General features: G+C 45.6%; 1 protein-coding gene across 22 annotated transcripts in view; it reads right to left on the reverse strand.

Moving 5' to 3' along the window:
• Positions 1 to 21,906, reverse strand: part of ADGRL3 (adhesion G protein-coupled receptor L3) — a 439,175-nt gene that overhangs the window by 368,185 nt on the left and 49,084 nt on the right. The window contains exon 3 of one of the 22 annotated variants that reach the window (XM_068941059.1): positions 21,667 to 21,833. The exons of the other annotated variants lie outside the window; for them this stretch is intronic. The gene's annotated coding sequence lies outside the window, so the exon portion shown is untranslated. The remainder of the gene's footprint in view (positions 1 to 21,666; positions 21,834 to 21,906) is intronic. 22 annotated transcript variants of the gene reach the window in all.

Genomic DNA, 21,906 nt, shown 5'->3' on the forward strand with positions numbered 1-21,906 from the left:
TCTGAAGTGCGACCACCTTCGACAGGCTGTCCACGCTCGAGCTTCCAGGAGGAAAAGGCCAGGCTGATCCACTCCGTTACAGCGGTTACAATCAAAACGAGTTAGAAAGCGGATGCTTCCCCACTGCAGCAAACTTTTAATTGCGCCTAGAAATCCACCAAAGGAAAATGCTAGCTGTGCCTCCCTAGCTGATATGCAACACTAGTGTTCAAAGCCTTTATCCTGAGATGTGAGGAGACCGGGGGGGAAGACATAAAGACATCTCTGGATACAGCTATTTTGGAACTGACTTCAAGCATCCTTGGTTTATTACCCCAGATAGTATGATGTCATCAGAAGCCCTTTAATGTCTTCTAAGACCTTCCCTAGTTATTCTTAATATATTAAGTGCGAATGTGTGCATGCGTGTGGTATTTCTTTATTTCTGCAACCATGTGATAAACTGCAGTGCCACAAGATAAATTGCTTTCAGTTTACACATTTGACCTCCTCACTTGAACTCTGCCTGCTAATCCATTTCAGCTGGGACCATTTCTAATACGCCATACTTCCCAACAGCTTTCAAACAGCTGTAGGGTTTGGGGATTGTTTTTTTTTTTTTTGTTATGTCTTAAAATGGATTTTACATTAAAAATATTTTCTTCTTTGCACCAGAAAGTGGAACAGATTAAAAACAGAAAGATGATCCACCAGGCTTTGATGGCTGACAGTGCTTTAGCTTCCAGCCTTGCAAGACACTACTGCACGCCCCACCAAAGAAATCGGGGTCTCTCTCCTCTCCACAGTTTTCATTACGCGTTTCTGCAATACGCAGGCCTCGTGGTTCGCGAGATGTCACACCTCGAATCCATAAACAGGCTGATTTATAGCAAAGCTATTTGAACAGCTGCCCTGGCTCCTGGTAGCTCCGCGATCGAGTGTCATACACGTCTCCAGCCAAAAGGGACCAAGCGCTCGGGTAGGTGCGTGGCAAACACTTCTCTCCGTGCATCTCGCGTCAGGCACTTCCACCTTTAACAGGCGGAATAAGGCTTGTCAGGTGGACACCTGAACGCCCAGCGAAAGCCTCAGCGGCTCTCCTCCTCCAGCAGGAACCACCGTGCTGCTAATGTTTTAAGGAAGATGGAGACACCCATGCCGCCCGGCCTTCACGCGTCGTGCCCTACCTCGCACGGGGGACGGCATCGCTCCACCGTAGGGAGAGGTCTACCCCGACCTACCAGAGGGGCGCCCAAGGCAACAGCTGATCTCAGCATCTCCACTGAACTCAACAACTGCTGCAGCTTCCGGAATTAAGAGCAAATGGCTCAACCTGTCCACTGTGACATAAAAAGCAGCAAATCAATTATATTTTTCAGCTCAGAGAAGACAGATATGGATTTTAAGAGCCACTGCCGCTGGAACCAAGGAGTGCAAGAGAGAAGCGGCTCACGCTAGCTCACATTTTCTCTGTGTGTTTGAGAAGGTCACTGCTTTTCAACAGCTTAAATTTTTTGCCTTTGAAATTTCCTTGCTTGGTTTCACTCTAATTTTTTTTTAAAAGGTAAATGATAAAGTTTTGTCCGCAGTTAGCCAGCACAAACAAATCATCTCGCAAATACCACAATTTTTCACGGAAAGGACAGGAATAAGTGCTATAATAACTTGCCTAAATGTCCGTGACAGAAGACTTCTTCTGTTGCAAAGTTGCAGCTTGCATTTAACACACCTGACCAAAGAGCAAAAATGCTGCTTTCTCTCCTTTTTCTGAAGCTCAGGCAAGATGGACACCACTGGTTCCTCTCCATTCAGGTTAGGGGCGCGTTCTCCAGCCATGGCAAATTCTGGAAAACTTGACGTATACTCTAAAATACCCGAATTCACTGGCATAAGCTGCCGCGCCATCCTTAATAAAGGGATTAAAACCTGGCATTTCTGCCGGAACAGGGAAAATGAGACAGCCCCTGCTCAAACAAACGAGCGATCTCATCAGCTTCTGCAAAACTACCAGTGGCTTAAAATTAAGGATGTACGCAAGTGTCCCACTAGACTGCGGCCCGACTGTATTTTTCCAGAAGAAGGCTGATCACATCAGATATATAAACACGACAGGCTTAAGCAATTAGACCCGCATTTGTTATAAACTGTGTAATCAAATATTCATTTCATTTTGCAGTGTCATCAGTAGTCTGACACAAGCAAAAGCAAATTAAGATGCAGCAAAGTATTTCAGGTAAGCATCCACTTTTTAAAGGAGCTAAACTTCTTATTTACGTTATATAAACGTACTGGATGGGATGGGCGTGAGAAAAATCCATCCGACTGGCAGAAATACGGCTTTTCAGGAAAAACAGAGCTACCACGATGCATCAGCGCACACTCATCTCCTCAAGGTTACATTTCTGTCCCCATTATAAAAGTCCCCATTCCAGACACTTACAAATTCTCAAATACTATATTAATTCGGAGCCAATACTTAGTGCTTGACTATCTTTTAGACACGATGATTTTGAGTGATGGGTTTTTGTCCGGTCAGACAACTGAACAATTCATTCTGAACTTAAAAAAACCATCAAGAACGCCCACATCACAAACACACACTTTTCTCAAATGCTCCTTGAAGGAAGCTTTCACAAACAAGTCTCGATGGGTACCCCCGTTTTATTCCCAGCTGGCTTGCTTTTAGATGCAAGAGAGAATCAGCCAACTTTTACGCTTATGAGCATCGTTCAAGCTCTTCCAAATACGGAGCCCAACCAAGTGTAACTGGTGACAGAGAGTCGCCATGGGGAAAGGAGGAGATTTTACTAATGGTTTGACCTGAAAAAAAAAGAAGATAGATGTCTAGTAATTAGAAAGAAAGAAAAAACAAGCTTTAACTTTCTTTCTGCATGAGCCATTAGGGAGGTCATTTGGCCAAAAAGCACCAGCTGTTGAGTATCACAGAGAAACCCCAGTCTACACCCATGCCTGCTGGCGCTCCTTTGGTGATATGGAGACATATAAACAGAGAAAAAGCGTTCAAAACATTTTACCAGAGCAAGAATACGGGCTGGAGAAACATCAAACGAATGACAGAGGGAGAACATAATCGTTCAAAACAGCATGAAAAAGCAGTGGTAGTCATTTAGCAGAATATTGAGAAGCAAAAATGTTTTCATCCGGAATTAGATTTATCAGTGAAAACCCCACTTTGAAGGAAGCTTTGCTATCTGTTTGAGGTTCTTTCACTACAACTGTACACACACTAAGGAAGATACTCTTAAAATGCACATATAAAAATCACAGTGAAGCATGAATCCCCCTCAAAGGCAGTACACAAACCAGAGCAGCATCCTGCCTCTCCGGTAACATACAACACCCTTGGATTTTAATTTTTTAGATAGTTGCGATCTAGGAGACCTAGGAGATCTAGGTTGTGATCTCCTAGAACAGCTATCACAGAAATTCACAACCATTCCCATGTCCAGAAGTAGCGAATCAAGCAAGCGTTTGCTTTGGGGCAAAGAAATACGACAGCGACTGGTCTAAACTGGGAGGCCAGCAAGTCCTTGGCTGCCCTTCAGGATTCATCATTTTCATCTTGAACCTCCGCAAGCGGTCCCACTGCCCTAGGCGCTACTCAAACACACAGCAGGAGGTGCTCCTAGATTATCAGTGTGAGAAGCTGTTTGCAAAAGCTCGTCTCAAACCCTCGCTCAGGGCCAGCAACGCAAGGACTCCTTTGCAACTCCTATCTTCGCAACTCCTCTTCTCTTCCCTTAATATTGTGTTTCCTTTGTTCATACGGTACCAGCAATAACTGGGGCTGCAGTAATAAGCAAATGTAGTATATAAATGGAGTTGCAAGGAAGGCGCGTTTTTGCTGAGCTGTATCGGGGAAATAAATTATAAAGAAATGTAACTGCTGCCTATTAAGAGGTAGATTTATATGATAGCTAAAGCTTTCATAGTTTATGAAACAATGTCTAATAAAATGGCACAGCTATGATTCAGTAAGGTGTTTAACTCCATCGCTACGTAGATTTTCTATTTCAAAGCAGTCTTTGCTACCTGGTCATATATTGACTTTGCCTGATATATGCATCCTTTTTTGCATGTCTAATGAGCTTATCGGCTTACAGGAGGAAAGGCAGTTCTAGAGCTATCTTCTCCTAAGGTTTGCACTTAAATATGCCAGATGACTCATTCACTATATTAATATAAACGTTGAATTCAACGAGGTGAAAAATGCTAAAGGCTGAGCTTCTGTGCAGCCCAGTAGGAGGACGGAGGGCACGCAGCAACTATACTGAGGGTGACTGTCTTACTCGACAAGGTGTATTGCAGGGGGAAACAAAAGCAAAAAGAGCCTCTTTGCATATTTTTATCACTTGCTGGGACCATATAGGTCCTTACATGTCAAACCTTGGTCAGACAAGCAGTTTATGCTCACTGAAATACTAAAAGGGCTTGCACGCAAGCACTGAAGATATGCAGGGAGAAAGAGTAGATATTTTTCGCACCTTTTGGAGACAAGCCTACCCAGGATGAAGCCAGAAGGATGCCTCCTTTCGCAACTCTGCCTCTAAAGGCATCTCAAAGGGAGAAAAGAAGGAGGGCGCCCAACCTAAAGGTTTGTCACACGAGGCTCCAGCGATGCCCATGGAGAATTCAGGAGGTCCCTTCCTTGTGCTCCACACGTGAGCGGCGTCCGCACTGCCACGAACGCAGACCCGGGCTGCCCCGAGCGCAACCGAAGCGGAGGCCGAGATTTCCAAAATCAGTTCCTAAAGGCGACCACGCTCCGTCACCTGCATAACGTGACCCGATCTTTGGAAGCGCTCGGTCTCCCAAACTGACTTCCAACATCAGTGGAAAGTGCTGGCCGCTCAACATTTCCGATTTCCTTAGTTAGGAAGCTGTATTTCAGGGCCTAACTCTGGGCAGCATTCCCTACAATCCTGGCCCAGATGAACAGATTCACAGATTTTTTGCTGTAAATATTTAAATGATGCAGTCCAAAAAAAAAAAAAAACCCCATACTATTGGATTTAATAAATACTAAAGTTCAAGCAAAGATTTATACAGCATTCATCATCTTCAGAGTACTGTGCAAACGCAAGCCAACGCATGATTTGTGATCCCGTTCAGATGGCTGCAGTCCCCTAGTTCCCAAATATCTGTACAGTTCTAATGGCCTTAGAGATTTCTAGCTGTCTCATGCCCTGATGCTCCAGCCTGACTTGTGGCCAGTATATAGGTTAGCTACGGAGCCACCCAACACCCGAGCTCTGGCAAGCTGAGCAAATTTTAGATTGCCGACAGCACTCAACACTACGCAGTAAGATCCCGCTTTGGCTCATCATGACATTTTATAGCCGTTTCCAAATTAGAGACTATTTGCAGCCAAAATTTACTCCATCCAGCTAAATATGAAAAAAAAAAAAAAGGAAGAAAACATAACAAATAAATAAAAAGGGTTTTACTGATAAGAACTCTTGGATCCTTTTTGCAGCTCCTGATATTCCCAAACATCAGAGGACTTCTAATGTTTATCCTCCAAGATGCTCACCACTCAGCTCTCTACTTCAGTCATAGCACTTAGGAAAGTAAGTAATCTGAACTGTTTTGCACCTCGCTGACTATACCAACAGGGACATGGCAAGCTCTGGAGCACAGAATGGAGCTGCTATCTCTTTCCTCTCATTGGGAAAGAAACGACTAAAACTCAGGGGCTACAATATAGAGAAACAGTCTGGGAATTGGCCCGGGATTTACAAACGGCTCCCTGTTCCCCCGAGGAGTTTCTGCCTTGGCTGCCCAATCCAGATGCCTGAGATGGGATCGCACAACCAACTACTACGGATCCTAAAGACAACTTGGTCTATTTGCCCCAGCTTCCTCAACTCGAAGAGCCTGCCTTTCTGAAAGCTGCCACCCCGCTGAGGTTCCCCGGGGGCCTTGAATTAGAGCATGGAGTAAAGGGCAGGTGAGGCACACACCTGTATTTCTACAATACAGGCAAGCGGAAAAACATCCGATGGGGAAAAATACTGTTAGACAGCCATGTACTGCAATCAGAGTCATTAAGCTCTAAAGTCATCTTTGGGATATTAGTTAAGCAGGATACCGTGAGAGTGATAAAGCCAGAACTTACCCCCCACAAGGCCTCCAGGTTTTTAAGGGCAATCAAAAGGCTTGGCACTTCCGACAACAGGCAGGAAATATTCTGAGCAATATCCTGTACTCACTGAAGTCATCAGGGATAGGATTTTACATGCTTTCTGCAAACTTTCAGCTATGAGTATGAGCAGAGACAGCTTTCCAGGACCTCCGAATGTCAAATACATGGGACAGCACGGCTGGCTGCACTTGGTCCTCTTTTTGGAGATACTTTCTTTCTGAATTTCCCCTTCTGTCTCTCCTTGCCAATCCTCCTTGGGTCAAAATCAAGGTGAGGTCTGTCCAAACTAGGGATAAACAGCAGGTGAATGACAAAGCAGTCCTCCCGGAGTAAATGCCTACTCACTAGTAGAGGTAGGTGCCCACAAGACCTCCAGAGAGAGCCCGTACATGCCTGACGCTTAGCTTTGGGTGCCCCCTTTAGCTGCCTCAGTTGGGCAGAACGAAGCATACACCTGGTTGTCGCCTACCCTCCACAAGCCTTGTGGTCCTTCCTGGGATCACAAGCATTTATAAAGTCGCCCTGGCTTTGCCAAGCCAAAGAAATGCCTGGATATGAAAAGACTCTTCTCGGAAACACAAGGTGGAGGCAGGCTACTTGGCTGAATTCTCAAAAGAGAAAATAGAAAATTCTCAAAATTGATTTGCAGTCAGCAGCTGCCAATGAAGCCCTGGATTTTCCTTTCTGGATATCATTGTACAGCATTTGTGCGAGCTGGGTAACGCTCCTTTTTCTTCCGATTCTTCTGACCTCCATCATAAAGTGTACATTAACCCTTGCCAAGATTGGTCAGGATCCCACTGAAATAAACAGCAGAGGTTCTCACCTCACCCATCTCCAGGGGAGCAGAGTCAGATACAGGGGTCTACAGCTATCAGTCAGCACTCCTACTATCAAAACCGAAGAAAAGCCAGAAGATGCATACACACAAACGACATGAAGAAAAATGCCATCTCCCACTCCTACAAGAATTAAGGGACGATGTTTTGCCCCACCAGGACATAATGCTGGGCTCCTTGCAGGGCAGGCAGGTGGAGCATGAGCACAGGCAACTAATAGATCAAGGCCAAAGGAGATCTCCAAACCAGTCAGAGTCATCCTTTACTAAAGCTTTAAAAAAACAATGCAAAAAACCTGAAAACCAAACTGATCAATTTCTTATAAGAGCTGTCCTTTCGCACTACTCGCCTCTTCTCTGCCAGAGAGGAGGATGACAGACAAGGGCCATTTGGCACTTGGCAAAAGGACCATAAAACAGGTTGGGATATAGCACCTTCCAGCAGGGAACATCAGCCCTCTACATGTATCAAGACAGTCGCCTCCTGGAACGAAGAAGAGAGGACATTTCACCTACAGCTTGCTCTTGATCAATATTTCTCAGGCTGGGGTGCCTGCCTGCTTGCTCTTGGTCCCTGAGGAGCTCGTAGCTTGGTTTTTCCTCCTTGCTGAGGAAGTGGCTTTTCTTCCACTGCTGAACTGCAAAGGAGTAAAAAGCACGCCCACCATCCCTGTATAATCACACCTTCCAAGTGCATTGCACTGTCCTTTGATTGGGAAGAGAGGCAGCTGGTACGCAGCATGGATTAATAGAAAGGTATCCATACAAGACAGGTACTCACCATAGCAGGGACTCCCAGCCCTGCTCTAGCACTTTCAAAACAAGGACGGTTAGCTTCAGCTTCTCATCTGCTTGCGTTGCTTGAGGGCAAAAATATGCTACGCTGCAAGACAAGGCCAAGTGGGAGCCTTACGATAGCTACATTATGGCTAAGCCTGGGACATGGGGAACACGAATTTAAGAGGAAAGACTGAATGCTTTAGGAATGTTCTGCCCCTTCCCACCACCTCCGCATTGCAAAGCTCTCTCTCCGTAAATACCGGTAGCAGAGAAAAGAGAGAAAGCAAGAGGACCCCGATTCAGAGGCTTATTTCCAAAGTCCACTCAAAGTTTTCATTCTGGAAGCAGTTTTCTTTCCCAGGCAGAAAGAACTTCCTGGCACAGGGAGAAGGGCTGCGCTGCCGCGCAGGGAAATCAAACCACGTAACTCTTGGGCTCACCTGGGAGGCAACAACACATCCCCAGGTAACTGCAATGGAGCCGGCTTTGCATCTGGAACAAAACATGCCTTCCCTCCGGGAATCACCACCGCGGGGCAAGCAGGCAGCGCTCACTCGGGCTTCCCTTTCTCTGTTATGGTTGGAAGTTAGCCAGAGGCAGTTCAAGGCTTTGGGGAAACCAAAAACCCAAAGTGTCAGTTAATTTTTTTTTTTTTTTTGGTTAAACTCGGGTAAATAAGATCTTATGCAGTGAAGTGCCTAGAGGTGATGTTGGGCTGTGGAAAGCCACGGAGCTAACGTGAAAGGCTGCTCCGTTTCTCCGAGCCAGGGAGTTCACGCAGAAGGTTGGAAGTTATTCTTGAATCCTGCAGGCGCCGTCTCCCGATGGCTGAATTCCTGCAGCAGGGGACCTCACGAGGGACTCGCCTGCAGGAAAAACAACTCGCCTGCGCAAGGGAAAAAGCACCTTCAGCACAGCACGGAGGGGCCAGGAGCAAGGGAGCCAGGCTGCGTGCAAGCTGGAGCATGCAGAGCCGGCGCGAGCCAGCTAGAGGACAGCACACGAGCGCTGATAGGCTCTGGGGTAAGTCCAGGCACCTCCTCAGCCAACCTTCACCTAGCGGGACGGAGGGAGCAAAGAGTGGGGGCGTAGAGACAGCTGCGCTCGGCAACACTGCGGTGGAGACCTACCGGCTTCTCTTGGGTCCCTTCCAGCCCTCAGCAAAGGGAATTCATACACGTCGTTGGCTTTTCCACGCCGGGCCCTCGAGCGAGAAGGATGCTGGCTGCTTCTCATGCTGCCAGATCCCTTTGCTTTTTCCCTTCCACTCGCTTCCCTCTGCTCAATACGTGTTTCCAAGTCCTTTCTGTGAAGGCCGGCCCCGTTTTGAGTCAGAAAGCGTTGAGAGCATTCATGCCTTTCCGGTCACAAACAGCACCTTTTTGGGGCCCTCCTCGAACAGGAACAAATCGCAACAGCTCAAGTGGGAGCTGAGTGACAAGTTGTGAGAAACCTCCCTCCCCTCAGATCCGGAGCAGGAACCACCTCATCGCAACGCCGGCGGTGTTACGCCCGGAGGAGCGGGGGACTCCAGGATCTCCAGGAGCAAAAAGCTCCGCGCGCGTAAAGCCGCAACCAACGCGTCTAGTTAACGTCCTCTGCCGCGCGGTAGCCCACGCGCGGTGCCAGTACGGCTCCCGTGTCCGAAGGGGGCGAAGGTGACGACACGGAGATGACATCTCAGCTGAAGCCACCGGGCCGTTTCCGTGCAAAAGAGGAGAACGCAAGCGTTTTGAGCAAGTCCTTCGACACGGCCTAGCGGTCGCTAGAGAAGACGACGACGGGGTTGAAACGCTTTAGAAACCGAATACGTTCGGGGCTCCTAGGGGCTTCTGGAAACGTTGGAAGCAGTGAGATAAGAAACGGTGGAGAGCAAGAGAGAAGAGGTTATGTCATGTTTTCAGAAAGCATTTACCCTCGGCCACCGAGGTGGTTAGCCCTGCCGGTTTATTTTTTGCTGTTCCTCCTGATGGGGGGGGGGAAGAGGGTAAAAAAGGGAGAGGCGAAAACCAAGCCACAGACAACAAACCTTGCGATCACAGATGGGAAACACAAACTGAATATAAAAATAGATCTACTTTCAGCCCTTCCAGTCCGAACATATGAAGCTATTATTTGTAAAATGGTTGGTTTAAAAAAAAAAAAAAAAAAAAAGAAAAAGGCAATCGGGTCATTTTTAGGACAAAGGGTCTCCCTCTGACTATACAGAAATCCTCTTTCCACCAGTAATTTTATCCGTCTTTGAAGGCTGCAGAGAGCTCACTAAAGAAAAACACAGCATTTGATCAGTATTCACTCTAAATTATGCTTGTTTGCTTTTTGCTGAATTATTTTCAAGGGCTGCAATAAAGGCAGAGACTGCCTAAAGGTTTATACTAGATTTCCTTGCCATCTCGCCGCGTGTACGGCCAGAACAAAATGAAGTTTTTTCCTTCTTTTTTGTTCGGCACCGCTCTACTCTGACAATCTGACAGGATGTTATATTGCCTCCGGCAAGGATATACTTAGGCTAGGAAAAATAAACTGCATAGTAACATCTTATAACTACACAGCCATTTCCTAAGGTTGATTTTTGCATTCAGATCTTAATGAAAAGAAGATCAAATAAGAACCGAGACCAGCACAGCCCGCCTTCTGCGAGTGCAGTGGAAAGCCCCAGCCAAGAACAACTTTCCACCAACGGGTCCCCCCCCCCCACTTACAACCAATTGCTCAAAATCATTTTTTTGCAAAAATCACAGGCTGGTAAGGTGCATCTTCAGGAGAAAGCCCGAGAAAAATATTTCTGAATACATATTTAAAAGTTTCCTCTGCGTAAGTTAGAAATATCCTAATAATCAGACAGTTGCAGAAAATCCCCCGTCTCCTGAAGAGCTATTGTGCTAAATCTGTAGGCTAAATCCAGTCATTAAAATTTAAAATAGAAGGATACTGGTACATGGCCCTATTCAGCATTCCAGCTGTTTTTCCTACTCTTCTAAACTCTCTCTGCTTCTGTCCCTCAAAGGCTACAATTGCTCCCTGCAGTCAAAAAAAGGAAGCGACATTCAGTATCAGAAAAGCAGAGCCTCTAAAATTCTGACATATGGATATGTAAGTAAGATTCAGAACATGAAAATCATTGCTGAAGGATAATTTGACCTGAATAGCCATACATTTTCTCATACATTTATAATCCCTCCAAGAAGAGGGGAAAAAGAAGAAAAAAAAAAAGAAAAAAAAAAGAGGCAAGCAAGCAAGCACCAAGTGGAACCATTTTAAAAATTCATGTTGTGATTTTTCATTACTGGAACTATCTTTGTTAATTCTAGGAGAAAGTGGAATAGCAATATCTGCTCAAAACATACATACAAATATATGCATGCATACATACGTACGTACACATACACAGAGATGCATATATACGTGTGTATGTGTATATGTGTGTATATATACATATTACATATAAATGACCCAAAGCACCATCCTGAAACTAAGCCAATAAGGTACTGGGGCTTGGACCAGATGATCTCCAGAGGTCCCTTCCAACTGTGGCCATTCTGTGATTCTGGGAAGGTCCTGAATGAGGTAAGCTCACAGGATCTTACAGTTAGGCTTGTCCTTTACAGACATATAACAGGGATTTTTCAGACTATTTCCAAGAGGTTGAAGACAAATCAGTTGCGATTCAAAAAGGCAGGTCGTGGGGGGGAAGACGCCAGACTCGCTTGATGCTGGAGAACATCATGTGTTTACAATCCTCCTCAGCACCCCCAATGAGCGCATTTTAGCTGCAACCACTCGGATGAGAAAAAGCTGCCAGCGGAAGTCAAACACCACAGGCATGCGGGAAGCATCTTTTTCTCTGTTCAAACCCGTGAAAGAAAAGCTTCATCTTGCAGACCCCTAGGATTACATGAGATGCATCTGAGCTCCTCTTCATCCTTGCTACCCCAGGAAAGCACGGAAGATCACCGACTAAGCGTCCAGTTGTCGGCGGGAAGGACAAAACGATTATTCCCGCTGTCCTAAGTGGGAGATCCCTGACGTTGGGCACTGAGCAATACCCAGCCGCGCCACAGAGTTCGTCAAGGTAAGAAATCATTAACCATTAAGAGTCATCACGTGCTGCCCCCGCAGTGGTGCCTTTGGCCATTGAGAACACACACATCCTTTTTCTTGCCAACTGGCGTTAAAACAAATGTATATTTTATCTATTCTGTCCAGTGATGAAGTTCTGTTTAATTAATCTCTAATCACTTTTAAAATAATACATTCCTGAGGCTAATTCGAAGCCTGTTGGGTCACGATAACTGGCCCCACTTCAAAAAGGAATTCTGAGAACCTCATGAATTTGCTTTAAAAATTATTTAAGAGCCACTAGGTCTAATATAGTCTATAACCATTCTCCGGTAAGTCTAATTATAGATTTTCAAACAAGCATTTAAGGCTTTGTTCCAGTATATCCGCTGTGCAAGCCACGATGTGTCCAAGTTTGCAAAAGCTTCAATAAACAGTCCTAAATGTGACATAATGGAATAACACCTTAAACTTCAAGGTCATGCCAGGTCGATTTTCTGTCAGGTTTTTTGCCACTCTGCTGTGTTTTTAACTCTGCTGCTTCAGAAAGCAACGAGCTTACAGATTGGGACTGTTCCCAAATCCAGGTACCTGCAACCGGTAACGAAATAAAAATGCAAAACACCCATCAGTTTCATAAGCTAGATATCACCCATCAATCGTTAACGCACAGATTAAGGGTCACGGGAGACCATTTCAAAGCCAATATGGTAGTTTTGTAGGCAAAAAAAGGGTCACAACAGTAACAGTGATAAAGTGGGAGGAGAGCAGCACGCACGTTATCACTCATTATTTTACTACCGTAGTACCCAAAAATCCCAGTGGAGTCCTAAGCTCTGGCGCACTAAGTACTAAACACACACATAGTAAAACCCCTTCTGCCCTGAACAATATATATTCAATATGTCTGAGGCCAAAGACTACGAAAGAGGCAGTAGTACTGTCCCTGCGGTGCAGCTGGACAACGGGGCCAGGAGGAGGTCACGGGCCTTGCTCAAGGTCCTATGAAAAATCAATGATGACACCAGGAAAGGAGCACAGGTCACCTGAATTGCAGTCTGGAGCCTACCGCAAGGCCAGCCTCCGGCTCTGAGGTCTGAACCGGGGCCAGTAAGCACCGCGGTGAGATAGTTCACGCGTCTTTCTGGAAGGCTGCTCTGCCTCAGCGTGGGTGGGTTATTTGGCAAGCAAAACGCCTTCCAATTTTACTGCAAAAAGCATTTCGTAGCTGTTCTCTGAGCTTCTGTCAGGATTTTAGGACCCAGCTGATGTATGAAGTAACCAAACGCCTTGACAGTTACCAAGAGCGCAGAAAATACGTTTCTTAAAAGGATGCAACTGCCTCCGATAACCTCCCCTGGTAACACTTCTAAACTCCACACAGTACCCAGGACGCGCTTATTTTTAGCGAAATAACACAAATAAGCAGGAACGGCCCTGTTTTCAGAGAAAATTTGGCACAAGCAATTAAAAACAGCAAACCCAGACAGACGGGAAAAGAAACCCAACGTGGCAGTGCTCCCTCGAGAACTTCATCCCGGCTCAGGAGGATGGATAATTGAAAGGGAGGAGCAGAATTAAGCCTAGCAGCGTTCTTCCCGGTTCTTAAATGCAAGACCAGACTACGTTCTCCCACCAGCTTCACAGCTACTTCTACCCTGGTCTTTGGGTCCGTGCTGGAACAACAGAAGATGGGGAGCCCCTTATATCTCACTGATGTGAAAACTGGCCCAAACTTAGTTGAGGTCTTACCGGTTCTAAGCATACTTTGCTGTAGGTGGCAAGAGCTGAGCGGCACTTCTGTAGCAGTTCCCTGCACCAATTGCAGGTCGAGCTGGTGTTTTATTTGCTCTGGTGAAAGGTTTTTTCAAGACAAGGCAGACGTAGATATATCCTTAGTTTCTTAGGAAACTTTCCTTTCATAGCAAAGAGAATAAATCTCATCATTTTGCTTCCCTGTCAATCAAAGCTATTTATCACGCAAGCTGGGAGTTGACCCATTAATTGGATAAAGATTCCTAATCTATCAAGTACATATGCCAACATGTAATCATTAGCTCCTCTGTAAGCCTATACATTATTTACTTCTGACATAACTGATCATATAGCTCTTTCTTTCACTCAGACCATCAAAATCATCTCTATACTCACATTGCTCTTGAACAGAAGAAAGCACTTACAATGGGAAAAAGTGTTTCATACCAGATAATCAGATAGCCCACATCAGCTCCTCAGATGAGATAAATCAGCACAGCCACTGACCTGATTTCGGTGGCACTAAGCTAATTTACATCAGCTGAGCACTGGGCCCACCGTCAATAGATCTGGAAATGGGCAGGCAGACGCAAAAACTCATTTGGCGTTGAAACGACGACAGCAAGAGACTATTAGAAAGGTTTCTTATGCAGGGGTTAATTTTTATCCCTGGCTTCCACGCAGACTTTGTGGATATCAGAGGACTGGTGGTTTACGTTTTTGTGGAGGTTATAGCACAGGGCTCTTCCAAAGCTTGGTTTCCAGGGTGGAAAGGGTTAGACAACTGGATGATTTGCATGTGCGTTCCCCAGGGACCAGGCTGCGTGGAGCGGAAAAAGGACAGAAAGGGGTTAAGTGATGATTTATTGCTTTCTCTTCATTCAGGGCTCCCCTTCTCCCTCGTCCCCCAACAATATCGATCCTGGAGAGTTTCAGAACAGAAAGAAGTTTGGTGATCCAGATCTGTTTGCTTTTGTAGTTCTGGAAAAGGGAAGATAACCCAGGCCCAGGAAAGAGGGTAACTTCCATATTTAAACAGCCACACATATTTTCAGCCTATTTCAGAAGCACACACAGAAGATAATAAGGAGCTCCACTTTCCAGGCTTACCACGTTAAGAGGATAAAAAGAACTCTTTTTAATGCTTGTGCCTAGATAGTACAGCATTAAGGCTGGGCTTCACAAAGGGATTTAGGACTTTAAGTCCCGCTGAAATCAGGAAATGAATGAGACTTAGACTCCTAAGGGCCTTTGTGAGTCTTGGTCTAAGTGCCTCCTCCTTCGGAAGCCACCGGGAACAAAGCCATGGCATTAAGCGAGGGCAGAGCCTGCCCACCAAGCTTTAACTCTATTAAAAGACTAGAGGTTATCTCATGACAAACAAGTACCACATGCTCGGTGAACAGGCTTTGGCTTGCATGCATTTAAAGCTTCCATCACACCCAATCGAACGGAGCTGGAGCCAAGTCCATAACGGTCGATGGGAATTTTGTAGAGAATTAAGATTTCAATCCATTTGCTTGAGTCAGTGGAATCCAATTCCTTGAGTTGCCGGGAAGAGGAACCGTGCACAAGACCAGCCCATGCACAGTTTTTACATAAAGCTGTTGCAGCAGGCAAAGATCCATGGGGTAGCTCCACCAGTGAGCCTTGCTTTGGTTGGCTATGATTAAAACTTGACATCCCCAGATCCACATCGGGATTTAACAAAAAGTTCTGTGAAGTAAACACAGTTTTGAGGCTCCTACCTTTTTCATTCGCCGTATTTCAGATTCACTTTAATAAGTAAAGATCAGCGACAGGCACTGCTGGGGGAGAAAACAGGGTTTCCCAATATAGATAGTAACAGCATAGCTGAAATTTCCTCATCGGCACGGGAGAAAAAACCTGCCCCCTTTCTGAAATCTTGCATAAAGTTTGAGAGAAAAAAATATATCATTTAAGCAAGGATCAGTCGTTAAGTAAGCTGTTAAGTAAGTATTATTAACCACTAATAAGCCCTTCATTATGCTGACACAGAATGACCCTTTTGCCCGTACGACTACAGAAGGCTTCGTAGCGCAGCATGGGGGTACCTCTACAGGTGACTTAGGGGTAATCCAACGTGAACCCCTCCGTAGCCGGGCAGATCTGCACCTAAGATCTGCTCTGTACCTCTGGACAGCATTAGCTGAGGGCATCTAACTTTCTGAGCCCCGTCACGGTCACCAGTAAGAGCCAGGCACTTCCAAGAGCGCCATCAGTGCAATCTTACAGCTCCACGTGTTCAGACCTGACTGTGAAGGCCCAGCTATGCAAGGCCAACATACACACTTGATGCTCTGAGAAGGGGCCAGCCAAGGCTGCTGCCCTTTTTTAGCTTCACCTTGACCACCGCATTGAACTAAGCAGAACGCGAGCGTGTTTTACATGCCTTCGCGTTTTTGACAAATGACCTTTCCTTAAAAAGCAGCCCTGAAATCTTGTGATGCGTGCTGCAGACAGCCTGACGCGGGGTCAGAAGAGATTCCCATTCCCTACAGCAGTGCTAGCTAAACCCCGAGCGCGCGCAGCCAAAGCTACGTCCGTCTGTGCTCTACCTAGTCAGGAGGAAGGGGAGGGGAAAAAAAATAAAAATAAAAATAAAAAAGAGAATCAATAAGCACCAGCACTCCACCTCTGCTCAATTTAGCCCTTTCTGGGAGCATAGATAATTCCTGGTGGCAATTGGCCAAAGCGTCCAAATTCAGACAGTCTGATAGCCCTTTCAGTCGGGTCAGGCCTAACGGAGACGATAATCAGGCCTCCCGCGATGAACTGCATTCACGGAGCGGTGCTGATTACGGAACGGGTCGAATCATCGCCCGGTATCGACTGGAGATCAATTTTCAGCTTGAGGTATTGTGGGGAACATGTCGTACGCAGCAAAGGCGGGGAGGAGGAATTCAATAGGCTACCCAACCATGTCAAATAAAAGCCTGCACAGAGAGATGCTACGATTTCTACCCCCCCAAAGCCTGTGTTTTTAAAGGTACACGCTATGATAAAGCAGAGCCCTGGAGAAACCATATTTCATCATTAGCTTTTGCTGCATCATTAAAACTACCATTTGATTCCTCCACTCTGAATTTATTTCAGGCAAAACGCTTTACATCAAAAAGATAAACTTGCCTCAACAGCTGCTCCTTTGATCCCACCTTTCGGTAATAAAAATTCTCTGAGCAAGGCAAAGAGCGCTCTTTCGGCAGCAGGTGACTCGTTCATTGCTCCCCTCCTCCGGGCTCCCCTGTTTCTTCTCCTGCGCCGCAGCTTTGGACTTGGAGCACAAGCCCAACTTCTGGCTATGTTCAAAGGGACACCATAAAGCCATTCTCCTTGCTCAATCCCCTCCATGTCCTCCTCAGCTTCTGGCCTTGGCACTGAGCTGCGTTTGCGGCCTTGCCAACACCATGGCCAAGACCATGGCCAAGGCATGTGTGACTCCAGCAAACATCCCAACCACCAGCCACCGCTGCACATGCAGGGACCTGAGCAGGTCCTGCCCATCTTGAGCACAGCACAACCACCAACATCAAAACGAAGGTCCAAACATGAGATCCCAGGGGCCCGAAAGGCTCTTGGGAGCCGCAACCAGCTTTTAAGAGTCCCTCATTTGCAGAGGAGGGGACACCAAAAGTTGTCATGCAAGAGGCATGCGAGACCTTCAAGAAAGAAGTTTAACGCATCTGGGACCAGCCCTACCACAGGCAACCAGAGCTGCAACGAACCTGGCAGGGCTAGACCTTCCCCACTGCCCTCCGCCAATGGCACGCGTACAAGTGCGCAAATGCAGACACCCTCACGACACTTCAAAACTAAGCTTATTAAGCATATATTCTTTCTGGAGCCTATTTTACAATTTCCACTGAGTTTAAGGAACAGCAGCACAATCTTTGTCTTACAAAAGCGACAATAAATGCTTACACATATGGTAATATGTTTCAGCCTTCTGTATAAGATCCTGCTGTTTTTCTCTGTTCTCTAATTTTCTATTTTCTTCTTGTTTTCTTTCAGGTTACAGAGATATTAAGTCCTCTTAATTATATCAGTTTTTCCCATCTGCAATTGTTCTCTCCAAGGTTTTTCTTCTGCCTTAGCAAGTTAAAACATCAAATGAAATCTAATTTGGTCATCAGTGGTTAAAGAAATAAAACTCTGCGGTCCAGGAAAGAAAGTAAATAATATGATCCTGTGCAAACCCAGCTACAAGTTCAAGAACTACCCTAGCTACCAGTTCAAGAAATACCAATGGCATTTAAAAATAGAGAGCTATCAGAGGACGCTATTTTTATGCTTTTGCCTATTTTTCAATCTGTCAAAAAGCAAATATAAAACAAAGACCAGAATAAACTAAGCACAGTAAAAAATACGGCGGAGCGTCTAAATAAGACAATGAATTCAGACTTCAGAAACTCAGCTTATTCCTCACGGATCCCAAATCTGCATAAGTCTTCAAACAATGACGCATGCTAACAGGGTAAAGTGTTAAAATGCATCTGAGCTGCAAACATGGGATTGGTATCCTGCAGCGACAGAAAATTACTGCTGGATGACGGGGCCTGCAAAGTCAAATTGTGTTGCTTTAAAGGAGAAGGAGATAAGAGCGCTGCTAGGGAAGGCACACGCTGCTATACAGTAGTGTATAATGTGCACACACGAGGATCAGAGGTCTCTGCCTTATTATTGTCTCCTTGTATTGGCACAGCCATGCCAAATGAATTAAGGAACTTCATAGTGGCTTAGAAGTAGAAATAATTTCAATTTAAAAAAGGTAGAAAAAAAAAGAAAAAGAAAAAGGACATGGCCTGAAGCTTTGCAAATCACAGAATTCCTATTAAGCGTTAAAAATATTAAATGAGAATTTTACCTGCTCGATTTAGAAGGTCCCTTAACCTAAGCAGACCTGGTGAGGTGTTCCTGCTCTTCCAGCCTTAGACAACCACAACAGACTTTTCCAAAGACATTCCTGTGCCTTTGTTTCTAGCTTTTCCATTCTGCAGTGCTTTATACTATGATGCAGTACCTTCCCCATGGCTCCCCCATGGTATTGTAACGCACCATGTCTTACAGTTCTTACGTTCCCTTACTCTGTAACAAATACCTGGCTCTTTAGTCATCATAAATAGAGAATAACCACCCAGCTGTTTGTTTCAAAAGCAACTAATACTTCCAGTGCGCAGTGCAATTAGCCATATGTGAATTTAATTTTGGGAGAATGCTGCATACTCGCTCTTTAAAAATGAAGCCTCTTCAAAAAACAAAACGGAACGAAGCAAGCTGGACTTATGGAAAGTGTGACACGCAAGATCTCTGGTCTATTTGACAATCACAGCCATGCCTTCTAAGTTTAATGCACTGCCTCTTATCTTTCAAAAAGTGGATTCCAAGTTGGCCAGTTCGGATAGCCAGCAATAAAGTTAACAAATGGGAATTTTTCATTTCGGTGACATGAAAGTCTTTTAATTGCATGAATCCAATGAGCAATCCCGCAGGCCGGACACAGCTCCTATTAAAAGGGAAGGGGTGAGATAAGATGAACGATTCAAGACCGCCCTTGCTCCTACGTGGAGAATTAAGCGCCAATCGAGATGTCAGCAATCGGCACACACGCAGGCTCACCTATCCGCTAAGAAAGAGCCATGATAGTTTAAGAGACGCAATTCAAGCGGAGTCTCCTTACTGGATGGACATCCGCAGCTTCGCCGTCACACCACTTCTGGCCAGAACGATGAAGCTCAGCTGGCCTAAGTCAGACACCTAAACCCATGCTTAAGAACCCATCTGCTCTGGTGCCTCATCCAGAGCCGCTGAGCGCCTCTGAAAGCTGCTCCGCGTTGCCTAAACGCAGATTTTGCTGCCCCGGGCTCTCCAACTGATCGAGGTCTGTCAATACTTCAGTGAAAACAGTCTCCCGTTCTGCAGCACAAGGGCTCATTTTTAAAGAATTTGTTTTGATTACTAACATGTGTCCTCACTTACGGCATTTTATTTCATGGCGAAGTTCAGATGCAGTTATCATTTCAAGTTTTAAAACACTGTAGCAGTGGATTTGAGTGGATAAACAGACTAAGCATAGTTAAGAGTCCCGCTGGGAAGTCTTAAAAAGAGTAATTTATGAATATGCAAACACTTTCATGTCACTCAATTCTGATAAACTCCAGTTGTACGAGCCCGCCAGAAGAAAAAGCCAGGAACAAGAAGGAAACCTGACACTAAGCAAAGCCACGAACTGCAAGAACAGTAACACATAAAGAACAGTTACACTTTGGAATCCTATCCGAGGCACAACTCCCGTCTCTCCTTTCAAACGTAGGGTTCCCCTCTGCTTTCTGAAGAGTTAGCACATTGCTCTTTTGTGAGCGGCTTTCTCCTCGTGTAAGCATAGAGTTAAGAGCAGTTTCTGACATCTGCGTTACAGGAGCCTATGCATCATGGCCCTTTCCGTGATAAGCCGTATAACCGAAACAAGGCTTTCTTTCTCCTGCTGTATACAAGGTGCCCCAAACATAAACACCATTTCAACGGTACTTTGTCGGCCACTTAGGAAATAGTAAGAACGTCAAAAAAAGAACGCGCTGCTCGCTCTGTGTGCACGTAGAAAGTTCATCACACAGGAAAACATGCTTTACCTAGTAACAACGCGCACATCACACACTGGGGAACAACCCCAAGAGAAGACCAAGGAGTCTGAGGAGCCAGGCCTCACAGAAGGACAACTGCCAGGCTGCCGGTGGCCCAACGCTGACTCTGAGGATGCAATGGGACATCCTGAAAGTACAGGGGCTGGCTACGGACAGCTAACTAGCAAGAGAAGCGTGGCCAAAACAAGTGCACCGCCAAAATGAAAACCTCTGTTTTCACGTATTACCGAAGAAAACACAATCAAGGAGTTGAACCAAAATGTCCTCTGAGTGATGCATGGTTGAAGCCACTCAGTTTCCCTTCTGGTCTATGAGAAAAGCAGCCTAAACTAGGTTTTGGGTCAGTTTGGTGCTCGGTTTAAAACAAACACCACCTGAACTCAACTAGTGGCCAATTAAAAGAGGCATTTTTGAAAGATGAGCAGGAGTCTACAAGTCCGAGGTGCGAGCAATATAAGATGAGTGAGAGATGACCGAGAAGCAAGGCAGTGTTGCCGTGTCTCCTAGATTCAATGGCAGGTCTTATAAAAAGGAGCCATATGCCTTGGGTCTGTGTGAACACACAGCTCACAGGAGAAAAAAGATGTTATTCGAGCCTGTAAAAAGAACCTCTAGGAGACAGACGCAAAAACCCAAACCTGCTTCTTTGCAGCCTCTGAAAGGCAATAACCCAAACTATTACTGATTTTTTTTCTTGACCACTGAAAGATGATTACCAACATTTTTGTGAAGCTGCTTCAACAAAAGATTATGATAACATTTTCAAAAACATGAAACTATTATCTTTTCCAAAAACCTCTGATCTAAAAAATAAGGCCTTTTTTTCCCCCCCAGTGAAACATCTATCTTCTTTTGCTAGCTGTAAACATAACCTTACGATCAGGAAAAGGATGTGTGAAGGGTACCGGAGTGAGGATGAGAATCTATAAAACAGTAACAACGGGCGAGCTCAGGTACGTGAAAGCGAACACATCAAAGGCTGCAGTCAGCCAGGGTTTAGAAGAGGAGGGTTTCGACACTTGAAAAGACAGCAGCCTCTGCGAGGCCGGCTCTAGAACGCACTGCAGGAGGTGCTATTCTCCACATTGGCCAAAATAGCGCTTTTGATCCAAAATATATATTTATAACCAAGCTGCTCCATTAGCAGAGACTGTTATATGGTTATGCTTTTCCTCCCTGGAAATAGGGGAGGAAACGCTAGAGCGTGCAAGGTAACAAACAACAGAAGGTCAGACAGGACAACAACGGCATGTTCCCTTTCGGATATCACGCCACCAGGTTTGCCTACCTGCCTCATGCAGCCAGGCTTAAAAAAAAAAAAAAAAAAAAAAAAAAAAGAACAAACATACTTGGAGTGGCTCGCTAAAAAGGGGGGATTGCCATCGACAACAAACACAATGTCTCTTCGATAGCATAGGAAGAAAGCCTACCTCTCCCAGCCCTCCACGTTAACGAGTTGTGACGGTGGCCCAGGGCGCTGCTCTCCCGGGGCAGGCCACAAGCGTCTGGATCCGATGACGGAGAGCCGGCGGCCATGCCGCTCGCCGGAGAAGCCAATTCATCTGCCAAGCTGTCAGGGGCCCTTTGATTTCCTCACCTACGGGAGAAACCCTTCAAATACTCCTGTGCAGGTCCATTTGTACAGCAGCTCTCAGTTTACCAAAACGCAG

The sequence above is a fragment of the Struthio camelus genome, chromosome 4, assembly GCF_040807025.1.
Source record: "Struthio camelus isolate bStrCam1 chromosome 4, bStrCam1.hap1, whole genome shotgun sequence".
Taxonomy (NCBI): Eukaryota; Metazoa; Chordata; class Aves; order Struthioniformes; family Struthionidae; genus Struthio; species Struthio camelus.